We start from the raw sequence: 24,406 nt of genomic DNA, 5'->3' as shown, positions 1-24,406 counted from the left end.
TTCCTTGGTCATCCATCCTGGTTTCTTGAGACACCTCCCGTTTTTCTTTCTCACTGGAACTGTTTTAATTTGTGCCTTCAGTATCTCCTTTTTTAGAAACTCCCATCCATCTTGAACTCCCTTCTCTTTTAGTATTCCTGACCATGGGATCGCCCCCAGTATTTCTCTAAGTTTACTGAAATCCGCTCTCCTAAAGTCTAGGATGCGTGTCTGACTCTGCCTGGCTTCTCCTTTCCACTGTATAACAAACTCCAGGAGAACATGGTCACTTCCACCTAAGGATCCCACCACTTGCACTTCATTAACCAAGTCATCCTTGTTGGTTAGGATCAGATCTAAAATAGCTGATCCCCTTGTTGCGTCTTCCACCTTTTGGACCATGAAATTGTCTCCAAGGCAAGTGAGGAATTTACTAGACCTTGAGGATTTGGCTGAGTTTGACTTCCAACAAATATCAGTGTAGTTGAAGTCACCCATCACTACTACATCTCTCTTTTCTGACTGTGTGGTCATCTGTTCTAGAAAGATATCATCCAATTCCTCCGTCTGACTTGGGGGTCTGTAGTAGACTCCCACCGTAACATCCTTGTTGTTTCCCTGCCCTTTAATTTTTATCCAGATGCTCTCCACCTGGCTTCCAGGATTGATGACCTGGATCTCTTCACTGGTGTAAATGTCCCTGACATATAGGGCTATTCCTCCTCCTTTTCTGTTTGGCCTGTTTCTCTTGAAAAGGTTATACCCCCCTATTTCCACATTCCAATCATGAGACTCATCCCACCAGGTTTCAGTGATGCCTATTATATCGTATTTGCTTTGTTGTACTAGGAGTTGAAATTCATCTTGCTTATTTCCCATGCTCTGTGCATTAGTGTAGAGGCATCTAAGACCATGTGTTCCCTTTCCTTGCTGCCTGTCCAAGTTCTTTTTCTTCCCACTGTTGGGCCCTTGCACTGTTTGTCTTATTACCTCTCTGTCAGTTTGACTATCTTCTCCAGCCTTTTTGCCTTCCAGAATACTGTCTCCCTCCCCCACATAACTCAGTTTAAAGCCCTCCTGATCAAATTCTTGAGGCTATTGGCAAAAATGTTTTTGCCAACTGGCGTGAGATGCAACCCATCCCTTGCCAGAAGTCCCTCCTCATGGAACCGCAACCCATGGTCCAAGAATCCAAATCATTCTTGGCGGCACCATCTACGGAGCCAGTTATTTACATCCGCTATTTTCTTCTCCCTTCCTGGACCATGCCCTTCGACTGGGAGAAGAGAGGAGATGACAACCTGTGCATCCACCTCTTTCAACTTCCTACCCAAAGCCTCATAATCCCTTATGATATTCTGAAGGCTATGCCTTGCAGTATCATTGGTTCCCACATGAACCAAAAGAAAGGGGTAATGGTCAGTAGGCTTGACCAGTCTTGTCAGCCTCTCTGTCACATCACGGATCTTTGCCCCAGGGAGACAGCACACCTCCCGAGACATCTTGTCAGGCCCACAAACCACTGGTTCAGTGCCTCTCAGCAAAGAGTCCCCGATGACCACTACACGCCTCCTCCGAGACTTAGCAGCAGCCATTCCCTTTGGTGGAGCTCTCTGGGTCCCCTGCTCTGTCCCTGAAGTCTGTCCCTGCTGTTGTTCCTCATCATCCTTGATAGCAGAGAGAGATTGAAATCGATTCTGTAGCTGTAAGCTTACAGAATGTTCCCTGGTTTCCCTACTTCTGTGTGTGACCTTCTTCCAACTATCTACTTCTGTTGTATGTGAAGTGACCTCCTCTTCCCCAGCAACTTCCTCTGTGTGTTCCCTGTCCAGGACCATCTGGTCCATTCTGGTCAGGACAACCTCTTCCTCCCTATGATGCTGAAGTGTAGCTACCTGGGCCTCCAGCTGCTGTACTTTCTCTTCTAAGAGGGCTACCAACTTGCACTTGGGGCAGGTAAAGTTCCCCATATCCCTAGGCAAGAAGACAAACATCCCACAGGTATTGCAGGTGACTGCAGCAGGGCCTTCGCAGCAGGGCCTTCAGTGTCCATATTGAGAAGTCTTAAGGAAACTCTGAGCAAAACTGTGGGTTTCCCCTGCTAAACACAAGTGTAAAGACCCCCTGATGGCTTGGCCTTTGTCCCCAAACTCTGTCCTTGAGTTTAGTTCACTGGCCTTATAGTTATGTAGACTAGCTCCTTTCAGAGCAAGTCTCTGACTCACTTCCTCTGAGCTGAAGTACCCACAAACCCCTTAAGGAAAAGGGAAAAGAAAATGTGGAAAATTAAAGGGCCCCCTCTAACAATGTTCCCAGGCCAGCTTCTCCAAATCGTCCTTGACTATATAACAATTTTTAAAAAATAAAAATAAACAATTTGCGCGCCGTTAGGCGCGCCCCTCCCCCAGGACTTAAAGAGAATTAGGCTTCTGTCCACTCCCCCCAAGAGCCACAACAATATCAAAAGTTTAAAAGGTCAGATCTCACCAAAGCACATGGAGAGAGAAAACCAGCTTTCCTCTTGGAAAAGGGGATGACGCTGCAAATGAAAATGATTTAAAAATATAAACTAAAAAGAATTAGGCTGCATTCCTGTGTACATTTATTTGGAGATCAGCACTCTTGAAGATTCATACTGCTACAATAAGGGTCATGAGGGAAATAAAATGAAATGTGACATATATGCTGTCCTAGACATCTCCAAAAAAAGGGCCCTTCCTCAGAGGTAAAGACAGATTGTAAAGCATTTTGTACACTACAAATGCAATATAGATGATTAATAAGAAAAGAGGGGAAAATGAGAATTAGATTTTTTTTTTTTAAAAAAAAAGTGCTCCAGAGGCTATTTGGCTCAGGCAAAAGGATAACTGTCAAACCCTTAATTCTGGGACAGATGCTAGTTGCTCTGCCCCTTTGGAATGACTTGTATAAACAGGCATGCTATTTTCTGGCTTGCCTTTTTGGCTCCCTGCCACACCCAGACTGAGCTACTGCACATAAAGTGTGGTTAAAGTCACAGATTTAGATACCAGCTTGATTGAGAGGAACAAGCAGGAGGGGAGTTTGGGGGCTGCCATCCCAGCAGTCCATCTGCACTCTTCAGTCAGCACAGATTGGAGCTCATTGCTGTATGTGACTTTCATGGCAACCAAATTGTTCCCAAATACTCTGCTGGAATTTTGGTTGCAACATTAATAAAACAGTAAATTAAAAAGTAAAGGGATGGGAGAAAACAAACTTATGCCTAGTTTGAGTGGTAAACATCACTTATAGCCTGATCCCTATTGGCTAGTCCCAGAAACAGCAGACCCACTGAATTAAAGGTTGAATGATGATTCAACACACACATAAATCCTGTTAATTCAGTGCTCTGCTCCAGATGCTCTACTCTAGCCTGATCTACTCTCTCTCACTAGATTACAGCACATGACAAGGACATTATTCCTTATCATTTAACCTAGAGAGAGGAGATAACCTAGATCAAATTTGCTTCTCTTATTTCCAGTTGCTATCACAGGCTGCATCTACACTGTAGAAATATACTGCATCTGCACTGCAGGTTGACACCACTTTAAGTGCTGTAGCTCCATCCTATAGAATCCTGGGATATGTTCTTTTATAAAGTCTTTAGCCTTCTCTGCCAAAGTCTTTAGCCTTCTGCTGCCTTATGAAACTACAAATCCTGGATGGAGGCATGGCAAATATAGTGGAGTGAAACTGCACTATTTCTTGTGTAGATGCATCCACAGAGATTACTCAGGTGTGTCTAGAGAACTGCAGTTGAAGGGGAGATGTAACTTAAATAACCTTTCATCACATTTGTATTTAGAAGTAATACAAATATTAACCAGAATTTTAGAGCAACTGCTCAACCAGCAGTGAGTGAAATTCTCCTCAGAGGTAACTTCAGGTAATTTCAGTCAAATTCTAGTAATGAAGTTATGTTCAAATTGAATACATGTGGGTCAAAAGGCAAATTTTGGCACGTGTTTTCCAAGATGGCTAATCTTGTTTCTTTTCTTTTCCTACTATGGATGTGTGGGCATGGGAATTGTTGTTGTTAAGCTTCTGTCTTGCTATTTTATCACTCTTCTTGAGAGATCCACTCAATACTTCTCAACACTTGCTTTAGTTCCTCCACTGCCCGTGGTGCCTATACCTTGCTAGTTGTGATGGTAGAAACAGGATTTGTAGGGGTGGGAAGCAAATACATTTTCCTTATCTTCCACCTTCCCTAGGTGCTGACACAAGTATGCATGATGCTTGCATGGCAAACCTGGAAAGTGCCTCAGGTATTTAGGCTTTAGAGAAGATTTCAAAGGCAGCTTTTTTCCAACACAAGGTAATTCAGGAAAAGGAAAGGACAAGGTTTGGGAATGTTACTTTTACATTACAGAGTTCTCCAGACCAGTATGGGCAGGATTCAGAAATGGTTCAAAAAACTAAAATTTCCAAGCCCTGAGAAAGAGATTATGGTAATTCCCACCTTGGGAAAATAAGTAGATACAGTGGTGCCTCGGGTTACGAAAGTAATTCATTCCGCGGCCGCTTTCGTAACCCGAAAAGCCTTCGTAAGCCGAATTGCCATAGGCGCTAATGGGGAAAAGCCGCGTTTCGTGCGAAAAAGCGCCGAAAAGCACCAAAAATTTTCTTCGTAACCCGAAAATACATTCGTAACCCGGAACAATGATTTCTAATGGGATTTTTTCGTATCCCGAAAATTTCGTAACCTGGGTATTTCGTATCCCGAGGTACCACTGTACTTCCTAAATTTAATTATTAAAGTCAACAATGTATAGGAGGTTGTGATTATGGCTTTGCACAGACTAATATTTTTTTCTCCTCAATTTTTTTTAAATTTTCTGCTGGTCTTCATTACTAAATCTTATGGCAGCATATGAATTATTTCCCAAATTGAGCAATTTTTTGGGGTCATTGTGTCTTTTTATCTGGATGTGACAAACAGAGTCATGTAACAAATGACTCTGATGATTGGCAAGCTAGCTGGTTAGGGACAATATTATCCAGAATGGAATGTGTGTACTGCACATTATCAGGGGCATCCACTGCACTTACCTGTACAATGCTATCCATTTTGTTAAAAAAAAATCTGCATAATGTACAAAAGACATATTATAAACACAACAGTGCTCAATCAAATGAGCCTTTGGGAACCATTTTGGGCCAGAATACTGTCAGTTTGACCCAATCAGAGAAGGCCTATTGAAGTAATGATTGAATGATGAGCCAATGCACAGGTTGATTCAATGGGTCTACCCTAGTCAGGGCTAAAAAGGGGTTTTAGCCCATGTTTGCAAGAGAATTATTAATTTGTCCAGACAATACTTCCTTCACAGAAAGTTGTTTTGGAATGGAAACAAATGCTCAAGATCCTTAAGGGAAAGGACCTTGCTGAATATTTCCCACATAATGACCACACTGTCCACTCATAAGCTAAGAATGGCAACCATGGCTAAGAATGGCAACAGCATAAAGCATTAACTCCACCTGCTGGCACAATGCACTTTTCATGTATTATGTTAGCATGTGTGTGTGTGTTTGCATGGAGAGAGAAAGAGGAGAAACAGCAAGGATTGTGGTAATGAGATGTTCATAGTTCTGGTGAAGTAATGAATTGCAAATAAATTTGTTTACTCCTAATAAAACAAAAGTTTGGGTGTCTTCAACAGATACATCCAAAATATAAATCTAGTAAGCACTGTACCTTTTTTTCAAGCACTACAGAAGCAACATTTTTCATGCAGCTAATAAAGATCTCACTACACAATTTCAGCAGCTGTTGCATGACAAGCAAGTTTGGTATATATGGTAGGATTGTCTAGTAATCAGAAATGTTTTGGAAGTTGATTCTATGTATCATTGACTAAATTAGCCAAGAGAAATATAATTATTGATTCTATTGCCATTTTGCTTGGATACTTGGATCAGTCTGCTGAAAGAAAACATCAAGGGATATTATAGAGAGTGTTGGATGTTGCAACAATGTTGATGCCAAGGAAATGGGGTAACCCTGGGCCCTATCCTAAGGGAACAGCTAATTAAATTATGGAAAGTGCAAGGGATTATGAAATTGATTGGATTTCTTCACATTAGAGTGGGAACTGAAGGTTTTTGCATTAAGTGGTTTCCTTTTATTGAGTTTATGAGAAAAAGGTTCAGTCTTGTTTTGTTAAAACACAGCAGCTTTTCTATGATAAAATTCTAGGTCCTGAACACTGTAGTAAGCAATATAATTAAAATACCAATGCATACATTTATTGTTCTTAAATCATAGATATACTCTAAATTATACTGAGTAGGAATACTTAATTATTATTTTTTTAAAAATATATCAATGACCAATATCCTGCATCATCAAAAATAACAATGATGACAGAACTCTGTTGTCATAATTACGTCTGACACCGACACTGTCTTTTCAGCCTGGCAGCACCTGCAAATGAAGGTTTTCTAAATCACTGTAGCTTGCAGTGCTGGGAAATGATACCTCAGATCCTGCATCAGACATGTAGCCACAACATTGTGGCTATGGTTTGTCTTACCTTAAATTCTAGTCAAGCTCGCCTTAAAATCTAGTCAGTCACACTGAGGGACAGAGTTCTGTGCTGCTGGCAAGAGGAACACTGAGGGATGGCATGTCCAGCTGTCTCCCACTAGTGAGCATTGGTGTGATGAGTACAAGCATGTGGGATTCCATCATAACTTCTTATTGCACTGCCACTTGCTGGTGGGAGGTCTTGATGCATCTTCATGTTCCACTTCCTAGGACTGTAGAACTTCATCCTACAAGGCAACTGCCTAGAGCCTATGGTGAATTTTGGGGGTATTTATTATCATACCAGTGGAGCCATAATTTTAAATGTGAATACTGAACAGTTATGAGAACATAACCTTAATTAACTCTGCAGTTCTCTCCTGGTTGTGGGGCATTTAAAATGCAGGCATCCAGAGAGACCATTCAGGTCCTATTGAAACTGCTTCTATCAATGTGCCTGTGACCAAGAGAGCACTAAAGAAAATGTTTCCCAGCATCCCAGTCTGTAGCAGCTAAGAAAACCTTCAGCTGGGACTCCACTAGGGTGAAAAAGTTAAAGTTTGAGGATCACATTTAATCCTTCATTATAGAATCATAGAATCATAGAATCATAGAGTTGGAAGAGACCGCAAGGGCCATCCAGTCCAACTCCCTGCCATGCAGGAAATCCAAATAATAATAATAATAATAATAAATTTTATTTATACCCCGCCCTTCCATAAAAATGATCAGGGTGGCTTACAAGATTTATAAAAAACATTACAATACAGGTTAAAATCCAATATAACAGTTAAAAAACATTATTACAAAAGCAAAAGCAGGAACAGGAAAACATAAAAATGGGAAATACACGTATCAGGGGCAAAGTGAGACATCAGTCCAGGGTCAAAGAGGGGAGAGAGGGGCCAGGAAATAAATAGACAAATTAAGGTGGGAAGGCCAACCGAAACAAGTATGTTTTCAACTGTTTTTTAAAAACAGCTAATGAGGTGGCGGAGCGAAGCTCTGCAGGGAGCTTATTCCATAGGGAAGGGGCAGCAATAGTAAAAGCCCTCTGTGAGGTCCGTATATAATTAGATCTAGGGACCTCCAATAGTTTACTCCCGGAAGCATCCCCAACAGATGGCCATCCAGCCTCTGTTTAAAGACCTCCAAGGAAGAAGACTCCACTACACTCTGAGGGAGTGTGTTCCACTGGCGAACAGCCCTTACTGTCAGGAAGTTCCTCCTAATGTTCAGGTGGAATCTCTTTTCCTGTAGCTTGCATCCATTGTTCCGGGTCCTGTTCTCTGGAGCAGCAGAAAACAAGCTTGCTCCCTCCTCAATATGACATCCTTTCACATATTTAAACAGGGCTATCATATCACCTCTTAATCTTCTCTTCTCCAGGCTAAACATCCCCAGCTCTCTGAGTCACTCCTCATAGGGCAAGGTTTCCAAACCTTTCACCATTTTAGTCGCCCTCCTTTGGACACGCTCCAGTTTCTCAATGTCCTTTTTGAATTGTGGTGCCCAGAATTGAACACAATATTCCAGGTGGGGCCTGACCAGAGCAGAATATAATGGCACAATTACTTCTCTTGATCTAGACACTATACTTTTATTGATGCAGCCTAAAATTGTATTGGCCTTTTTAGCTGCCGCATCGCACTGTTGACTCATGTTCAACTTATCATCTGGACTCCTAGATCCCTTTCGCATGTACTTTCATTCAGCAATGTGTCTCCCAACCTATATCTGTGCATTTCATTTTTTCGCCCTAAGTGCAGTACCTTACATTTCTCTGTGTTGAATTTCATTTTGTTAGCTTTGGCCCAGCTTTCTAGTCTATTCAGGTCATTTTGAATTTTGATTCTGTCCTCTGGAGTATTAGCTATTCCTCCTAATTTGGTGTCATCTGCAAATTTGATAAGTATGCTCCCAATTCTGTCATCCAGGTCATTGATAAAGATGTTGAATAGCACTGGGCTCAGGACAGAGCCCTGTGGGACCTCACTGGTCACTTCTCTCCACGATGAAAAGGAGCCATTGTTGAGCACCCTTTGGGTTCGGCCGGTCAACCAGTTACAAATCCATGTAACAGTTACCTTGTCTAGTCCACATTTTACAAGCTTGTTTGCAAGAATGTCATGGGAAACCTTGTCAAAGGCCTTAGTGAAATCAAGATATACTATATCCACAGCATTCCCTTCATCTACCAAGTTGGTAATTTTATCAAAGAAAGAGATCAGATTTGTCTGGCATGACTTGTTTCTCTGAAACCCATGTTGACTTTTTGTGATTATGGCATTGCCTTCTAGATGTTCACAGACTCTCTGTTTAATGATCTGCTCCAGAATCTTTCCTGGTATTGATGTCAGACTAACTGGACGATAATTGTTGGGATCCTCTTTCTTCCCCTTTTTGAAGATGGGGACAACGTTTGCCCTCCTCCAGTCTGCTGGGATTTCTCCTGTTTTCCAGGAGTTTTCAAATATGATTGCCAATGGCTCCAATATTACATTTGCCAGTTCTTTTAATACCCTTGGATGTAGTTCATCTGGTCCTGGAGACTTAAATTCATTTAGATTAACAAGGTATTCCTCTACTATCTCTTTACATATTCTGTGCTGAAATTCCCCTATTCTGTCCTCTGCTCCATTATCCTCAGGTTGAGCACCCTTTGCCTTTTCTGAGAAGACTGAGGCAAAGAAGGTGTTGATTATCATAAATGTGAATCTCCAGCAGATAGAAATCCAATTTATAATCTCATAATTACTGATCGGGATGCCAGCCAGTGTGTGTGTGTGTGTGTGTGTGTATTGCAGTTAAAAAAGTTAAAATCTCAAAGAAACTTTGTCTTGGAAGATCTTTGAAATCATTATTGCCCAAGAGGAGGGCATCCCATGAGAGGTGGAAAAACACCGAGTTTAGGGGAAAATGCAGCTAAAAAAACTATAATTTTATTGGAACAATATGTTAACCACTAAAACGAGAACTAAATGGAATGGATCGGAAAATGAGCTTTTTGATTTTCAACAAAGCATTAATAGTGTGCACAATACAATTAAATTTGAACTGAACTTTGATAATGCTAAAATCAACTTCTTGGATGTACTAGTGGTAAAAAAGGGGGTTCTACTGGAAACTGATTTGTACAGGAAGGAAACTGACACAAATTCCCTCCTGAGGTATGATAGTTTTCATCCACACCACATGAAGCAAAATCTTCCCTACTCCCAGTTCCTCAGACTCAGAAGGAATTGTTCTGGTTTGATGGAATTTGATAAACATGCCAAAACTCTTATAGAACAGTTTGTTGTACGGGGATACCCTAAAAAGAGTTTGAAGCAGGCTTACTTCAAAGTAAGGAGGATGGAACAAAGGAGCCTCTTTGTAAAAAAAGAGAGAGAGGGAATACAAACCAGAATGCTCATACCCATCACTTTCAATGGCAATACCAGGCACATACAGAATGCAATTCTTAAATATTGGAATTTGCTCCAGGATGTTCCTGGGTGCTCTAATAAACCTTTATTTGTGTATAAACGTGCCAAGAATCTTGCAGATCATTTGGTCCATAGCAAGTGTACAGTTCAAGGGATTCTACCATGTTTACCACAGAGTAGAACGAGAGGGAATGTTCCCTGTTATAATTGTAGTGTTTGCAAATACTGTGTAAGACTAACGGAGTTTGTCAATCCTGTGAACAATAGAGTGTATACCTTAAGTGATCTGTTTACCTGCAACACCAAAGGAGTGGTCTATGCCATCCAATGCCCTTGCGACCTTCTTTACATCGGGATGACGACTCGCAGTGTAAAAACAAGGATATCAGAGCACAGGAGCTGCATCAGAAATAGAAGGATGACCGCACCAATGGTTGAACATTTTACTCTTTGCAACCACTCGGACACGGACATCAGATTTTGGACAATAGAAAGAGTCCCGGGAACTGGATTACATCTTGAAAGAAAACTCCGGCACAGGGAATTGTTTTGGATGTACACACTACAAACACAGAAACCGCATGGTCTGAATGACAACTGCAATTGGTCTGCTGTTCTATAAGTATTTCAAATGTTTGCCTTCTTTTTTCGGTTAATTGTGGCAGGGACTGTTATTACTTACAGGATCGCACCCACTACAGAATGATTTTTGATGAGATCTAACAGGTGTATTAGTTTTTGGTTTGCAAAAGGATTTAAATTTTCCCTTTGCAAAACAGCATCAGAGCTGACAAGTACTTGTGGGACACCCCAGCCTTAGGTAAGTTGGAAAGCTATTGCTTACACACAAAACAGCTTTTATTGTTATCCATATTTTTTCAAATTTTGCCTAAATTTTTCAAGCACGGCTCAAGGTCTTAGTTGACCTTCCACTTACCAAAAGGACAGGTGGTTCCCACATGCTTTACCTGACAAGGTGGCTTAAGTAGGTACCTATACATTTACTATTTTCCAGCTACAGTATATGGTCTTCTTTATGTTGCACAGTGTTTGATTTTCACTCATTTTATTTCCACAGTTCTTTGGACCACTGATGAAGACAATTGTTGAAACGCGTTTGGTCTTTTTTTGTAACTTTTTAACACTTTTATCTGCTTTGGGCATACTGTATATCCCTTTTCAACCAAGCCTCTGTCTGTGCACTCTGTAACTATAATAATATCGTGTGTACTTGTTTCCATACATGGTGTGAGACGCAGAGGAATTGTTAAAGTTTTGCATCATTTTGGGAATTGCAGTTTTCAAGCCCAGTTCTGCCTATTAACTTACAAAGTGTGGCTTATAGGCCAGAATAAGCCTCACAGCAGGTTTTAGTTCTCGTTTTAGTGGTTAACATATTGTTCCAATAAAATTATAGTTTTTTTAGCTGCATTTTCCCCTAAACTGTGTTTTTCCATTTGCTTCTTGGTTTAGGGTATCACCTCCCAGTTTCCCTTTCATCCCATGAGAGGTGCCATAGCAGAGAAAATGCTTTTCAATATCATAAGATAATAAGTTGCTCCTACTGGTATAATGTTTGTCTGAGGACACTGAAAAAGTTATTCTCTGCTGTGGCACCTATCACAGAATGCCTTTCCCTTGAGTAGCACAGTTGGTGTCAATGTTGGCCTTATTTCCAAGCCAAGTTAAAACTTGTCTCTTCACCCAAGTTGTTGGGACTAATGACCATGGGTTTTTGTTGTTGTTGTTGTTCTGATCTATTAAGTTGTGGATTTCTGCCCATTCTATCCTATTTAATTGTTTTATATTGTTTAAATGGTTAAATATAAACTTCTGATTTTTAAAACCAATTATTTAACTTGGTTTATGGTCTGCACCCTAACCCCAGATCTTGTCCCAACACATGATCACTAAGAAAATTCTGCAAGTTTTAAACAAATAGTAGGATATTTTATGGGGTTTATTAAATTGTAGAATTGTTTATAACACAAAAAAGCAAATTCAAGAAAGCAAAATTAGAAAATAAGCAGTCTCTACCAACCAAAAATATGTATTTAATTAACTTGTTTTCTAAGTCTTCTCTGCTTGTTTTCAATATACTTTCCCCCCTTGACTTACTTATGCTGACATTTCAAGAAATTATCTGAGAGTTGTTTAATTTGCATTTACTAAAGTGTTCTGCTCATTCAGTATTTCAGTTATCTCCACTAATCTTCTGACTTGACCTCTGTGGACTCTTGGAAAAATGCAGTCCTAGCTCTGATTTGAATGGAAGCAGCTTGAGGCTCTTTACAGACCGCCCAAAACAGGCGGTCTCACGCCACTGCCGGTTGCAGCGCTGAGGAGTCGCAGCAGCCAAACCGTGTGACTCCTCCGTGCTGCAAAGAAGAAGTGCCAAAATGGCGCTTCTCTTTGCGGCGCAGTTATGACGCCGTGAGGCGCCAATGGCGCACTCGCAGCATCATATGCACTGCGCAACATGCGGACGGGTGCTGCCATTTTGTACGGACTGGGTCCGTATTAGGGTTAGGGGCGTCGGGAAGGGACATCCCTTTCTAACCCTAATACGGACCCAGTCTGTACTTTATGCCCGTCTGTAATGGGCCTTAGTTTGAAGAGTGGAATTTCTTTTGTGGAATTTCCCCTGATCACAGAAAAATAGGAGATTTGCATTCTCACAAGTTCCTCCCTTCCCTCAGTGCTATCTCTTCCCATTGCTTACCAATAAAATATCAGAGGGAAGCTGAAATTGGGGGTGGGGGGAGGATACTTTTTGTATTTCAACTCCTAGAATCCCACAAACAACAAGGCAGCTGTTCACACTAAACTCTGGGTCATAGTTCAAAGCACCATGTTAAATGCCTAGCATGCCACTTAAAACCTCTTACTTTTTTACTCACAAGTAAGTGTGCTCTCCTAGTTTGGACTGGGTACCGAGCTCATGGACGGGAGGAAATCAAACTTCCTCAACTCCATAACTTGAAAGCTAAAAACACCACAATGGAGTTCCTCTGTTTATTTTTTGTTTTAAGCTCAGAGGGGCCAAATTATGTGGTTCTGGAGTTTAAGAGTGTGGGCACAGCCTTGTGTTTTAGGGGAGCAGTTATTAGCATACATAATATTAGGACTTGATGATAGGATCTAGACTGTTACATCACAGATTACCGTATGTTTATTTTCACCCGATCCAGACACAGGCTGGGCATAGGCCAGGCACTGGCATGGGCTGGGCACAATCTTGAATGGGTGAAAACGGATCTTATTGCATGCCTTTTTGCCCAACTCAGCCACATTGATACCCAATCCAGACTCCTGGCATACTTTTTGAAGGACGAGAAAGTATCATAGGTTTGAAAAGTATGCCAGGCGTCTGGATCGGGTATGTCATGCAGTTGAGTTGGGCAAAAAGGTGTGCGATAAGGTCCATTTTCACCCATTCAAGACTGTGCCCAGACCATGCCCAGATCGGGTGAAAATAGATGTGAGATAATCTCCACTGAGAAATAAGCACCAGGAATTGCTTTATATTAATGACCTTGGCTGAATCTCTTTATTTCCAAGGTCACAGTCAAAACATTTTTTTTTAAATCTGCTGGGAAAGGCATCATTTTTCTTTCTGTACATGCATAGATACAAATATATGACTAGAATCTACATTTGAACCAACCAAATTTATGAGCAAAGAGGCTGATCATGGTCATTTTGACAAACTATAATTATGGAAGCGATTTGCCTTTCTCGTTAATCTCAGGCAGACATTCAGTTGTGTATCATGCATCACTATTTTTGCAACTCACATTTCTGGCAGATAACAAGATACTTCATCATAAAGAGTAAAAAGAAAAAGAGAGCAAGAGAATTCATTTCTCACTCATGTAATGAGTTAGATTAATCTATTATCTTTTCAGTTCAGGGATCTCAGTTGAAACCTGTTCCTGTTCAGCTTGAACAGGAAAGTTTCCAACCTGGCCTTTCCTGCAGAAATTAATATACTCCACGATCATATTGTTAAGTATTAATTTTATTTCATGGTTCACAAAACCAAAGGAAGTATATGGAAGTAAGAGAAGTGAAAATCTTATACTGCAGATAATATTGCTCATCTAAAGCTGGGGAAAAGAAAGAAAACCATAGCTGATAGACAATCTGTCTGATTCTGTCTATCTCTTTGAGGAATCCTAGGCATGGATAGAGATCCAATGTGGCATAATGTTTTGAGTGTTGGATTATGTCTCTGGAGATAAGGGTTCAACTCTCTTCTTAGCCATGGAAACCCAGTAGGTGATCTTGATCAAGTCATACTCTCTCAGCCTCAGATGAAGGAAAATGCAAACCTCTTCTGAACAAATCTTGCCAAGAAAACCCTATGATAGGTTTGCCTTAGAGTAGCCATAATTTGGAAATGACTTGGACACACAACAACAACAACAACAACAACAACAAGGCATGGATGCCAAGGTCAGTAATTCAGCAATTAATATTATCAATTCAGTTGATGATTTATTTTCTTCAGTGCTGCTGTTCCATCTTCCAGGTACCATACAATGAAGATATTCCAATCAGCAAACATTTTGGTATTCCTGGCTGGCTCCAATCAGAAATATCTTTGCTCTGGAATGTCATCCCTCCTCCCCTCAGTCCCATCACAGCCAGGGAGAATTTTCAATGACTCATTCTCACAACAAGGCCTATGCATTTTAACGCTAACTGCAGCCTAAACTGAAGTGTTGCTAAAGCTATAAATCCCAGAACTATACACTTAAATAGCTTCTGTTAGAGAGTTGCTTCTCCATTGGGGTTCACAACGAGTCATGAAAAAGTGGTGCTTTTCTGGTATTACGCCTTTTGTAGGATTCAAATTTCTCTTGAGTTTAATGTTGTTATTTGTTATTTATTTATTTGTTATAAATCTTTCTGACTCTGTTTTGTGCTTCCGAACTGAAGTTAGCCAGTACGTGACAGCTACATTAGTTTTGACTATAGATTGGGCTGTGCTACCAATCTGAATACAGACTCTCACATGGAATACACAGCTCTGGCATCCAATGGAGGGGTAAGAGGACTGCCCAATCCTCTGCAATGTCAATCTTATGCCATGCAAAAACAGTGTTTTACTCAGCCTAATGATAAGGTATTATCTTTATTCATTTTGGAAGCACACACACACACACACACAAACACACTTCTTCCTTTTTAAACATCATCACATTAGATGGGTAGAATAGCTGTATGTCTTTCTTGTTAAGGTTTGCTATAAGCTTGCTATCTTAAGATGCTGATTCCTGAGACTGACAAGAGGACCACTGCTAAGAAAGAGACTATGAAGCAAAGATGCTATATTCCTTAACCATATGAAGGCTACAGTTCTATTTGGCCCAACAGTGACAGGTTTATTATTATTATTAATTGAAATTCCAATTAATAATTCATTCTAAAACGCTTTTCTTTCTGGTATTCCCTTTTACTGATCTTTTTTGAAAACATTGCTGTATATATATATTTAATTGGTTAAATGTGAAAGAGGTTCTTTGTTTCAAGGTGAACCGGCTTGAAAGCAGAGAGGTCAAGGAAGTGGAAACTGGGAGAGAACTTCACAGCATTCACCCAAGTAAAACAAGCAAATGTCATGGCAAGATAGTGGTAAAATCAATTTATCCTGTCTAAAATAGCAACTGCATCTGAAAGAGAAAAAGGTTAAGTAGATAAAGCAAAGTTGGTAGAAGCATTTGTAAATGGCAGCTTTTTTGTGGGAGTTCACATCAGTTCTCATTGTGCACCATTCTCTAGTGTCAGCCCTGTTTCAAATGTGACCCTCTGGGTTAGGAGTCTTCTTTGCACAGAAGGCATTCTAGGTAGCAAAAAGCATAAAATCAGTGCTTTCACTGCTGGGACAGAGTTGCAGAGGAGGTTATGTATGTGGGTGTGTTTAACAGAACAAATGGATGAATCACACTGAAGTGCCAAACAGGTTGCAGAGGCTATATTACAGTTAAGAATAAGAGCTAGAAATAAACATTCAGGGATTCGAAAGATTGAAAGACTGCACTATGATTACATAAATGTGGTGCCTCTAAATGAGATGAGCCATCTAGCTGGGCAAAGATCGGTTTGGACTTGGCTCGTATTTTATCAATACCAACTACTTGTGCTTGTTTTTATGAAAGTTGTCATAGGCCCAAAACAGACAGGCCAAATAGAGTGACTTCTGGCCACTTTGGGGCCATGGCATTTTGACGACGCATGCCCCTGAAGTGGCTGAACCCACTCTGAGACTGACTAAGGTGGCCTGAAGCTACCAGAAAAAAAAAAGAGTAGTAAATAAGTGCTCCAGCCGGTGGCCCATTTGTAACTGCAGCAACAGCCTGCTTTAGGAGTGAGCCATCTGGTTACTGCGGATCCAGAGCAATGCGGCCTGGAAGTGAAGCCTATCTGCTTCTCACACACACACACACACACACACACACACACCGAAACAAAGGATGCTATTGAACAGTAGGATTCCACATCAGTTTTTTGGTGTCCTCTCCCAAAAGCATGGAAGGTTTTATATCACCTGACTATAATTAGAAATGATCTAGTATCACAGAATCTGTAGAGAGAGGCAGGATATAAATAAATTTTATTATTTATTATTATTATACATCAAACAGAATGTTTCAGTCATGACATGGAGAGAGGAGAAGCCCAGCTTAGCTAGCATGATACCTCTAGAGATCTTCCTCCAATTCTTATCCATCCAGGCTTTACCAACCATGAAGATTTCGCAGCTAATGATTATGTCCATTTTAATGGCAATTTTTAAAATTAAAGCCATAAATCTGAATGTTTATTTCTAGAATCCATTCTTAATCACCATATAAACTTAGGGATGTCTTCAGAACTGTTGCATTATTTAGATGACTAATATTTCTGGAATCTTCTTTCAGAAGTACAGTTGCCCTTTGGTATATGTGGACTTGCCATCCCCAGATTTAAGCATCCACAGATGACATGTAGTCGCACTACCATTAGGAACAACAGGACTTCCTACCTACCTTCCTTGAGGGCTTAGAAGGCCAGAGAAGCATGGAACATAAAAAAAACCCATCGAGCTGCCTCTGTCCTTCCTCTGCTTATCCATGGGTCATATCAAAATCCATCATTTTGGCCCTAAAACCTGCCCTTGACTTATACATGAGGTTGATTTATAGTCAAGTATATACGGTAACTATTTAACTGTTTATTATCTCCTTTGCATTACTCCCTGGGAAACAAAAACAAAAACAGGAAGGCCAGTTCTGGAGTCTTGGTAAGATGATGGCCAGTAATATTATTTATTTCAAAGGAAAATGCATTCTATAATTTCACTGTGTACTCATTTTGCTTTTCTTAGGTAAGAATCCCCCCCCCCATATTACATGTACTGTCTTGCAAATCAGTTTGTAAATTTTACTGGTATAAGGTATAGAAGGGTTTTGAGAACTTTTAAAAAGTGTTATATAAGTGTCTATTATTACATCTACATATATTGTCATGCCAGAATCTCAGCACTAGTAGCTCATGCTTACAATAAAACCCTGAAACTAAGTAATATACATCCAAATATCAGGGCAGAGGAGTAACTGAAAATAACATCATATTAGAATGAGTACAATATGCCAAGATCACAAACAAATCTTTCACAGTATTGAAGCCAGTCTGGAGTTTTACATAATTCAATAATGCTGAGCAAAAAAATCAACTGCATATAAAATTAAAAATGATCTTAGTATCAGATGTAGACCAAGCATACTTCAATTAGGATGGCAAATACTCCCAAATGTAGTCTGAAATATTTCCAAGTGTTTGGCTCAATTTGAGAGCAGAAAGAAAATAAATAGCCTAATGATTTATCTGTTCATTTATTGAATGAATCTTTTTTTTTAAAGTATGGGTATCTCGGTAGTTTAGAAGTTTCTCTAATGATATATCTCAAGTTCAATATAAATCCTGAGGTTTGATATACAACTTGATTGCACCACAACTATATGTCATATAATCTGAAAGTTCCCTCCAAATTATTTTAATTTTGTTGAGGATGAGCTGTTGAAATCTGAGATTAGAAATAGAAATGATACAAACTAAAAAAGAATGAAAAATACAGAAAAGGGGAGAGCAATTCTTTACAAAATCTGCAGCTGAGGTGATGTGGGAAAGCAGTTACATGGGCATAATTTAAATTTGTTGTCATTTGCTGTGAAGTAAAGTTCAACTCATAGCATATGAATGCAAGATCACCAGGACCTCTGGCTATCAACTGCCCTGTTGGAGTCTTGCAAAATCAGGCTGTGTCTTCCTTGACTGAATTGCGACACCTGTAGTGTGATCTCCCTTATTTCTTACTGCATTCCATTTTACCAATCATTATCAACTTTCCCAGACAGTTATATTATCATTTGTTATGTCCAAAGGACAACAGCCCCAGTTTAGTCATCTTCACTTTTAGTGAGAGTTCAGACCTGATTTGCTGTAAGACCCTATCATTTATCTTTTTAGCAGTCCGTGGTATCCATAGAAATCTTCTCCAACTCCACTTTCAAATCAATTGAGTTTCTTCCTGTCACATTTCTCCACTGTCCAGTTGTCACAGTTATACATAATAATCTGAAATACTACAGTCTGGATGATTATTGTTTGTTATTTCTACTTGTTGCCACAACCACTATAATGTGTTGTTTGGACCTATAGGCACATGTCTCCCACAAGATTTCAGCGGTGTGGTAAGTGGAAGAATATTGTTAGGTTTATTTCCCCATGGAAGGAAGCTCTGGACAGGGAGAGAAAGGCCAAGTACTCTCCCTTCCTTAAGGATGTTAGCATTAGCCAGTAACAGTAACCAGTAACAATTGGCTTGTAGCAATTCTGGCAGAGCATCTCTCTTGTTTTTCCTCCTGTAATCTCAACTTTTTCTTCTCTTAGGGTAGGGTAAACTGTGATCTTCCTGGGTCTGTGTAAATGCAAACACTATAGTTTCTGAATCAGTTGGCTCCACTCCATGCTTTAGTTCAAACTTTAAAAGGACTATCCAAACTGCTGAAGCTGTACCCCAGAGAGGTTTAGCCCCTTGGATAGGTCCTTTAAAATTCAAGATCTTTTGAAGTTTAACTCATGAGCAGTGCCACAAATAGGGCCTCTTAAGTTGCTGGCTCCATCTTTACCAAACCTTGTTCTATGCTGCTCATATCGCGTCCACTGAGTCGCATCCGGCAGAGCTGTTCAGGGTAGTGAGGGAGCTTACTCAGCTTCCCTCCTCCCTGAACTCTAATTTGGAACCATCCAAGGCCTGCTGTGATGAATTTAACAACTTCTTCGTGGATAAAACCTCTCAGATAAGGGCTGACCTCGACGCCAGTATTTGTTCAGAAACCAGAGTAGAGGTCTCCAGAGCTTCCGTGGACTCAATTGTACTGGATCACTTTGAGTCTGTAAGTACTGAGGATGTGGACAAGATCCTTAGAAGTGTTAGAAAGACAACTTGCTCTCTCGATCCCTGTCCCTCGTGGCTAGCGGCTCAGGGTGGGGGGGGCGGTAGTAACTTCCTTGTTACACCACATAATCAATACATCATTAAGGGAAGGGCAATTTCCATCCAGCTTAAAATTGGCCATAGTAAAACCGCTGTTAAAAAAGCCCTCCCTAGACCCCCTGATGCATAATAATTATCAGCCTGTATCGCTATTGCCTTTTTTGGGGAAGGTGATCGAGAGGGCAGTTGCAATCCAACTTCAATTGGTCTTGGATGATACTGATTATCTAGACCCATTTCAAACTGGCTTCCAGGCGGGCTATGGAGTTGAGACTGCCATGGTCACCCTGGTCGATGATCTCCGTCTGGGCATGGGCGGGGGTAGCGTGTCCCTGTTAGTGCTCTTAGACATCTCAGCGGCTTTCGATACCATTGACCATGGTATCCTTCTGGAACGCCTGAGGGAGTTAGGAATCGGGGGAACTGCGCTCCAGTGGTTCCGTTCCTACCTCTCGGGCAGATTCCAGATGGTGCAGCTGGGGGACATGTGCTCCGACAAGAGGGCACTTACATCTGGTGTCCCTCAAGGGGCCATTCTGTCCCCCATGCTATTTAACATTTACATGAAACCGCTGGGAGAGATCATCAGGAGACATGGGGCGCGGTGTTATCAGTACGCTGATGACACCTAAATATATTTTTCTGTGTCTCCGACTGATGCAGTGACCAGGGATGGCATCTCTCCTCTGGATGCCTGTCTGGAGTCGGTAATGGGCTGGATGAGGGAAAACAGACTCAGTTTGAATCCAGAGAAAATGGAAGTGCTCGTGATAGGTTCCCTGGGCGCGGGGATAGTTATTTGTCCACCTGTCCTGAACGGGATCACGTTCCCCGTGAAGGACTCAGTTCGCAGTCTGGGGGTTCTCCTTGACTCGTTGCTCCACCTTACATCTCAGGTGGATGCAACAGTCAGGAGCACCTGTTATCAGCTTCGGCTGATACGCCAGCTGCAACCCTACCTGGGCCGGGGGGACCTTGAAATGGTGGTACAATTTCTGGTGACCTCTTGGTTGGATTTCTGTAATGCGCTCTACATGGGACAACCCTTGTACCACTCTCGGAAGCTACAACTGGTTCAGAACATGGCAGCCAGACTGGTCTCTGGATCCTCCAGGGCCAGCCATATAACACCTGTGCTTAAAGATCTTCATTGGCTGCCCATTCACTTCCGGGCGCAATACAAGGTGTTGGTTATTACCTATAAAGCCCTAAATGGCTTGGGCCCAGGGTATTTGGAGGACCGCCTCTCTCCATACAATCCGCCCCACACACTCAGGTCAGCCGGGAAGCAACTGCTGAGAGTTCCAGAAGCTAGATATTCTACCACCGCACAGAGGGCCTTTTCCATCTCGACCCCTAAGCTCTGGAACTCGCTTCCCGGAGAGCTTCGCTTGGCCTCCTCCCTTGACCAATTTAAAAAGGGGCTAAAAACATATCTTTTTCAGCAGGCATACCCCTAATGCCCCGATGTAGCTCCTGCTCTCCCCTTCTGCTGCTTTACTGGTGCTAGTTGGAAATTGCTATGTGTATTTTTAACTGTATAATTGTACTTTGATTGCTGCTTTTATTATGTGTTATGTGACTGCACAATTTATTTATTGGAACCCGCCTTGATCTTTGGAAAGGTGGGCTAGAAATAAAGTTTTTATTTATTATTATTTATTATTATTTAAACCTAATGTGGGAGCATCACAGTTTAGTTTAAGATGTGAAATTCCATCTGTGTTCATTTTAAGTGGTCAGCTTAGGGTGTAGGCATACTGCAGAATCAAAGAAGTTTGACATCACTTTAACTGTCACGACTCTGTTCTATAGCATCTTGGGGTTTGTAGTCTGGTGAGGCACCAGAGCTCTCTGACAGATTATGGTGAATACCTCACCAAACTGAAAATCCCAGGATTCTCTAGGATAGAGTCATGGCAGTTAAAGTGGTATCAAACTGTGTTAATTCAGTGTGGCTACACTCTTAGTTCAAACTGTGAATTAATGTACTCAACCTGTATATTTGTATAGTATGATCCCTACATCCACAAACTTGGTATCTGTGGTTTCACTTAAATGAATCTGAAAAAATATGTTCTCTCTAGGCATTTTTAGATCCTCCAATGTGATTCTATGGTTAACATCCGGCCCATCCATACCATAGAACTCTACTGGATGACCTAGAAATACCAAGATAAATGTTTTCTCTAGGCATTTCTAGGTCCCCCAGTGTGATTCTCTAATATGCTTGGTCCCAAAGTTGTTCATCTCATTGAAAATAATAAGGTTCCCTATCATCCATGGTTTCAGGTATCCTCAAGGTGCTTGGAATGTAGCCCCTGCAGATATGGGGGCTGTACTGCAATCAGGAATATGGAAAACTTCAGTAATGCTCTGGTGACTTTATTCTAAAGGAAACTCAGGGGTGAAACAGATGGCCCCAAAGGGGCAGTGTGACACTGCCCCTCAGAAAGCCGGATTGGGGCCACAGCAACTGCATGCCACAGCCCCAATCCGGCCAGCTTCTTCCCCAAATAGGAGCAGAAAAAGTTTGCTCCTATTTGGCATGGAAAGAGCCGCCCTTTCTGCATAAATAACAGGAACTTACATTATTGCCAAATGGTGGCTCCATGCATGCTTTACTAATGGGACAAAAAAGCAAGGATACCTCCATAATGCTTTACAGATGGGAGAAGCGCATATCAGTGTGAATGCCAATCACAGGTTTTACATGATTTTGCACTATTTAATGGTGATTTACACATGGTAAGCCTCCCGTGTGATAAACTCCATGGTCTCTCAATCATGGGGGTCACTATAAGTAGAAGCTTGACAGTGGTTAATAACAACAAAACAACTTAAGCAGAAAGTATACATTCTCTGTTTCATGAATTTTATTTGAAAATCTATACAGATTTTTATTCCCCATTTTCTTTTTGTGTTGCTATTTGTTTCCCATGTGTTCTTTCTCAAATATTGGAGAGGCAGTATGATATCAAATCATCCCAAAAGAAAACCTCTTCAGTATCGTAGGCACTTGAAAAAATTCATTTTGAACTAGTTGTGAATTGAGATCCCTGAATTATTAGTGAACTGACATTTGTTATATGTTTATGTGACAGGGTTTGGGTTACATATTAGGCTTAGGTCTAGACTATCTGAAAGATCACATCTCCCTTTATAAACCTTTCAGTTCCACCCACCATCACTGGCTTGCATTATGAGGACATGGGAGAAAGGCTTCTTAGTGGCTACTCCTAGTCTGTGGAATTCCCTTCCATAAAAGGCTAGGGTGGCTTCTTTGCTGACCAACTCATTAATAATGAGACCAGACACAAGAGAACTGGGATATAAAATGGGCAACTTTATTTAACTCAACTTATTTAAACTTATTTCTTCGAGAACTGCAAAAAACCAGGGGGGAGAACCTTGTGTAGGAACAGCTGGCAGATGGTCTGCTCCAAGACCAATTCCCCAGCTTCCAAAGGGCGAAAACACCTGTGCCCCAAGGGCAATCCATACTTTGGGTTGCTCCCCGGCCGGCATCCGGAAGGCCAACCCAAGACTCCCCCACTTAACTCGCCAGACTTAAGTGAGGGTTTAAATCTCAAGCCAGCCCCAAGGCAAGTCTCTTTCCCTTCACGTTTACTCGCAAGACCTAAACGTGATTTCCAGAGACCTAGCTTCACCCTTTAGGAGGGTGCCGAGGTGTTCACCAAAACGTCTATCTCCCCCCGCCTATGCGTGGAACCTATTTATGACCACACCCATGCCAATTGTCAAAGTCCTCAACCAACAGTGTGGGGTAGGCAAAAAACCCTTGGAAAGGGGAGAAAATTCCTACCCGGCCCCGAGGCGACCAAAATTAATTTTCACACTGATGTCGAGGCGGGAGGGTGGGCCAGCGTTTGAAGCCAAGTGAGAGGAGTTTGGGCAGGGAAGCCTCAAGCAGGCTAAACCCCGCCCCCTCCTCTCCCAACAGCCAGCAGAGCATGCTGTTTTCCTTTAACATGCTGGTCTCTAATGAGAGGCCAGCAAAATCTCCTCCCCAGCCCAAATGGTCGGGGAGAAGCATTTCTGCAGTCCATCATCAGCAGATAAATACCTTTTTGTTCAAACAGGATTTTAATTACTGGTTGGTTACAGGGAGACTTTAATGGGCTTTGTGTGCTCAATTTTAACTTTATTATCATGTTTTAGAAAATGATTTTTTTTAAAAAAATTAATGAAAAGTAATGTATTGATTTAAATCTTTAATTGTGATTTAAATATTTTTTAGTATCAGGTTTTTAGCTGATATTATTTTTAGTCTTGGGTCATATGTCAGAAGAAAGGTGGCATAAATTAAATTAAATTAAATTTATTATGCATATATATTTATATGTCATTCTTGACTCTTTCAGATTGTCCTGATTTCCTATGAGATGGCAGAGAATCTCAGGGTTTGAAAAGATTAGAGGTATATAGTGTGGGCTATTTTCAGCTTTTGGCCACTATAAAGATGTAGTTATCAGAAGTGAGGAAGCTTGCCGAGACTTTTTCCCCCTTGGAAGCCTATTCTGCATATGATTAGCAGCATTCAGCCATAAGTACAAAATATAAATCTGACTTGCTCAGTTGAAGAGCTTAATGCACCTTTTCAAGTAAGTGCTACAACTTTTTACAACCCACAACAAATGTTACCCACACTGCATATACCAGCCTAGCACCAGAAATGCAAATCTGATCTGCCAAGTCATTTCTCAGAAGGAACTGTTATCCTGTGCATGAGGGTAAGTGACAGCATAAAGACAGCTGCTAAGCTCTGTGGAAATGGTTGTGGGGGATCATCATCCTTTCAGATTACAAACATACACAATATTCTTATTCCACAAGCAACGAAAATCTTTTCATATCCACTAATCATGAATACGTTTT

The sequence above is a fragment of the Sceloporus undulatus genome, chromosome 4, assembly GCF_019175285.1.
Source record: "Sceloporus undulatus isolate JIND9_A2432 ecotype Alabama chromosome 4, SceUnd_v1.1, whole genome shotgun sequence".
Classification (NCBI taxonomy): Eukaryota; Metazoa; Chordata; class Lepidosauria; order Squamata; family Phrynosomatidae; genus Sceloporus; species Sceloporus undulatus.
Note: the sequence above shows the minus strand (reverse complement) of the source record.